This window comes from Rhagoletis pomonella, unplaced genomic scaffold, assembly GCF_013731165.1.
Source record: "Rhagoletis pomonella isolate Grant_MI unplaced genomic scaffold, Rhpom_1.0 Rhpom_scaffold_00009, whole genome shotgun sequence".
Lineage (NCBI taxonomy): Eukaryota > Metazoa > Arthropoda > Insecta > Diptera > Tephritidae > Rhagoletis > Rhagoletis pomonella.
Genome location: NW_023458563.1, coordinates 38,731,873 through 38,736,580, shown reverse-complemented (window position 1 = coordinate 38,736,580; position 4,708 = coordinate 38,731,873). Strand labels below are relative to the sequence as shown.

General features: G+C 33.1%; 1 long non-coding RNA gene across 1 annotated transcript; it reads right to left on the bottom strand.

Annotated features, from left to right (window-relative positions):
• Positions 1-2,506: 2,506 nt before the first annotated feature.
• On the bottom strand, positions 2,507-3,956 carry LOC118745912. The gene is made up of 3 exons (XR_004993737.1): positions 3,539-3,956; positions 3,434-3,481; positions 2,507-2,717 (listed from the first exon to the last, which is right to left on the bottom strand). It is a non-coding gene; the product is annotated as an uncharacterized LOC118745912 (long non-coding RNA).
• Between the last annotated feature and the right edge of the window lie 752 nt (positions 3,957-4,708).

Here is a 4,708-nt window from a genome sequence, read left to right as displayed (position 1 = left end):
CTATGACGGCATTAGTGGACATCTAATTTACAGACAAGACTATAATGTTGTCGAGTTCCAATATAATTTGGAAGCATTCGTGTCTTAAACTGTATTTTGAAGGTCAATTAAATTTTGCGCCAGAAAGGAACAGCTGACGTTGTCCGTGCAGAGATTGAAAATAGTTAGGCTCAAATATCCGGATCGAACCAGCTAATTTGCAAATACGAGTTTACCATCAATTCCATTTAACCATGATGGATGGAAAAGCTTTTACAACGATTACCGAATAAACTTTACAAATGGAGCACATATTTCATGCACTAATTCTTTCGCCACATCCTCTAATTTAAACTTTGTCTAAGACTTTCAGCTGTCCAATCAAAACCGTTGTATTGATCTTCACTCTGAATAGTTTTGTTTAAATAATATATCATTATATCGTCACTAGACACGAACAAAGGCGCGAGCTCAAAAGTTGACCACGAAAAAAGGCGCTTAAAGAAAACTTCTGCGAAGAAAGACTCATAACATAGTTGACGGCGAAGAAAGACGCGTTAAAATATTTGACGGCGAAGAAGGACGCGTAAACTTTTTTTCGCAGTCAACTATGTTTGCGGGTGTAACAGAATGTAAATTCCCCAAAGATATTTAAGGAGTGATGCTGAAGTGACAGTCTTTGACCAAATATAAATCTATGATTACGCGTCTTTCTTCGCCGAAGTTTTTCTTAACCGCCTTTTTTCGTAAAATTTTTTTTACGCGTCTTTTTTCGCCGTCGAAACACTAGCGCGCCTTTATTCGTGTCTAGTGACGATATACCTATTATTGGAAAAAATTAAGTAAACCAAATATTTGTATATTTCTTCTAACATTCCACGCATATGTTTTTGGCCGAATATTCGCGAACGGGGCATTTTAATATATGTTTTTTTTTTTTATTTTAGGGAAGCCTCGTCAGTTTTAAATTTGTCTTATAAGTAGCCAAACGCTATGAGATTGAAAAATTTAGGCATCTTAAGATAAGTAGTTAGATACCTGCGTTCTTGGTGCGAATGTGTTAAAAAGTGGCGTAAAAACAACAAAAATTATTTAGAAATCTACAACTTCGAAAATTTATGTAGTACTCTTGATTTAATTCCATCGCCGAATTTTCTTTTGTAACGCTCTTAGTTTACGACTTTTTAATTTAATTCCCCTAAATTGGATCTTGTGCCTACTGTGCGATGTTGAGATTTCGGATGGCCGGCTGCGCATCTGACCGAGAGCTACATTCATACATATGAATGTATGCACCCAGTCAGCCAAATACATATACGTAAATGGCAGAATTGCGGATGTTTCATACGTTTACTGATTATATTTCTAGAAGTCTTGGGCATGTTTATGTGTCCAGAAAGAGAAAAAGCTTGGGAAACGGTTACGCTTCTGCTGCTTTTCGGATAAAATGCTTTCTTGAAATGCGCTTTCCTTCTGAATTTCAAAGCTGCTTTTTCGTAGCTTTCTTGGCTTTGCCAATTATTTCCGTATGAATATATGAATATATGAAAATATTTTTAAGTACATAATTTTAACAACTTGCGTCAGATAGAAATTTAACCTAGGATCTTTGTTAAATATTAACATATTTCTCCAACTCAAACCATTATTTTCAAACGCTTTTCAAATACGAAATGGGCCCATTTTCGGATTTGTTCCTGATGCGAAAAATGAAGACAATTTGAAAAATTCTTTGCTGGTTGGGTGCATACAATATATTTGCGGCGTCGCTTTATTCGCTCGGCCGTGCGCCACCGTTATATTTTATTTACACACTCGACGCAACCCAGCAAAAAATCGATAATCGCTTTTAGTGGTAACGTGTTCTAGAAGGCATAGCGTTGTAAAGCCTTAGAATTTTTTCGCTTCTTTTAGGCATTGCCGGTAATGCAAAGTAGAATGTCCTACAATATTTTATTTATTTCGCTTCTTTGTTTCATTTCGGGGAATGCAAAGTAGTATGTCCTATAATATTTATTTTTTAATTCGCTTCTTTGCTTCATTTCCGGGAATGCAAAGTAGAATGTCCTACAATATTATATTTGTTTCGCTTCTTTGCTTCATTTCAGGGAATGTAAAGTAGAATGTCCTACAATATTTTTTTTTATTTCCCTTCTTTGCTTCATTTCGGGGAATGCAAAGTAGAATGCTGCATCGTAGTGAGCTGAAAGATAGAATGAATATCCAAAAATTCTTTTTCTACCGTTACTTTCTGTGGAACTTTGTCTCGCATAAAAATCATGTTTTGCTTTGTTCAATTTGCAGCGAAGTTGAAGTCAGTCAATGAAGTGAAGTACAAGAGTGAGGAAGTACGATTTTAAGCTTTATTAAATATGCATGTATGTACATACCGATTTTTAAGAAAATACAACTGAACTGATTTATAAAAATTCAATTTTAATCTTTTAAGACATTTTCTGATTTCAATTTAATATAACTAAGTATGCACTTATATAGGCATTCTACATTAGTTTCTCTGTAAGGCATTCTTTGTTCGCTTCTCTGGATTCTGTTTATCCATGCGTTCTCCCTTCGTTTTAAGGTAATGCTGCGGGTAAGGGCTTACCGCCAATGACATGCCCATGTTAAAATAAGGCCTTCTTGAAGCGAAAGGGTAAGCGATTCCCATCGCCTAGCTCGTTTCCACTTTCGTTTCTGTGGTAATCGTGTTTTTTGCTGGGAAGTAGCTCTCTGTAATGCTAAAGGTGAATCTTATAAGCATACAAATATTTTTCTTTTAATAATGAAACGATGGTTGAAGTAATGAAATTCTCCTTTCCAATGTGCTTTTATATTTTCATGTTTGCTTTATTTCGTCTTTTGCTATTGTTGAAGTGTTTGTGTTTTTATCCACCTATACTTTTCACTTGTGTTTCTTTTGGATGATTTTGTTTTTTTATGATTTCTATTTAGTATTGTTAGTTGTGTGAATATTCAACACGGACATAATTATTATTTTTTAATTATAAAATGGTTGTGGTATTCGTGATTATTGCAAAAAGATTTGTTTAGGATATGCTATCGTTTCGGTTGTTTTCGAACTTGCAACGACTAATGCTTGATTACCACCGAATATAAGATAACGATATTTTGAAAGAACCTTTGCTTTATAACATAAAACTTAACTGTTATATTTTGATTCGCGAAATTTTCCTTATACTTATTGCGCCCCGTTTGTGATTAATACGAGTGAAAGTTATTAAAAGCAGTGTGAAAATCAGTTTAGTGGCTAAAATGATTATCTATCTTCAAAATACTTTGAAGCTGTGTAAATTAATCATATCAGAATTTTGATAAATATTTAGTATTTTTATTGTAAAAATGATGCCTGTAAGTGAGACCAAAATCAAATATTTGCATACAAAATAAACTTAAAAAGTTTTCTATAAATAAATATATACAAAAATATACATACCTAAAAAATGAATACGTATAACGCCAAAGAGTTGAGATATTTAAAATGCTAAAAATGGTGTCAGTTATTTATATTATTTTTAAAATTCCTATAACTATTGTATACCAGTGATAAAGAATGAGATCTACGATTGTTATGAAATATCAATGACTTAGGAGCGCAATATCCCAAGATTAATCGCCGGTTTGTGGTTGTGATCGCGCCTGTTCCATATTTTGCGTATGCATTCCCGGGTTTGTAATGAGTTGAATAGCAACACTACATACGAGTATGCTTTTTATTGTATGCATAAGCACATTCCATATGTAACGAAAAGTGGTGTGTATATGTATACATACATTTGCATGTATGCTTTGACAATGTGCTGCAGAATGTGAGGATGATACAAGTGAGGCAAGAGTTCTGGCATGCTGAATTTGCCGCGAGGTCTAAACGTCAACATAAAGGTGGAAGCTACAGCAAAACTCTAAAAGATTTGCAATCCGATTGTGATATATGTGTACATAAAGTTACTGCCAGTAAAAATGGCCCCTCTCAAAAACAAAATGTATTCTGTTAATATTCCCAAAGTCTTTCATTTTAAATAATTTTTGTTACTTTTTATGCAAATTTGGTTCATATCTAGTACAAAAAAATATGAAAACCAAAATTCCAAACTTTGTACGACAACTAGGAAAATTCGATAAAGTTTCCAATAATTTTCAGGAAAAATTTCCAACTTTTTTATCAAATTTTTTGGAAACATTTTGGGTATACAATTTTGTAGCCTACTGAATTTTAGTAGAACAAAGTGCAAATGTTACAAATTACCTTTGATTTTTGGCATTTTTTATCTGTCCACTTTCTCCTATACGCAAGACCGTTTACAAAAAGCCTCTAAAATTAACGGTAACTTGTAGAAACTTCAAACTTGCATCTTATTGTACTAAAAGTCAGTAGGCTACAAAATTGCAAATTGATCGCCACCCAGTTTTAGAGCAGAGCGATCAAATTATTATTATTTGGGTACAAAGTTCAATCACGATTTATTTATGGTTTTAATTTAAATGATTTCACCTATGTTTATATGTATATTGAATATAGATTAAAATCTCATTATCTCATCTTTTGACATTAATGGAAATTTTAAAAATTTGAAGAATTGTCACATAATTCACATAAAATTACATGACCGCACAAAGTAAATACAATTTCGCATGGATTTATTTTATAGGCCTGTATGCAGCTCTCAAGAAAAGCAAAAACTCCATATAAAATGACACACAAGAAATGGCT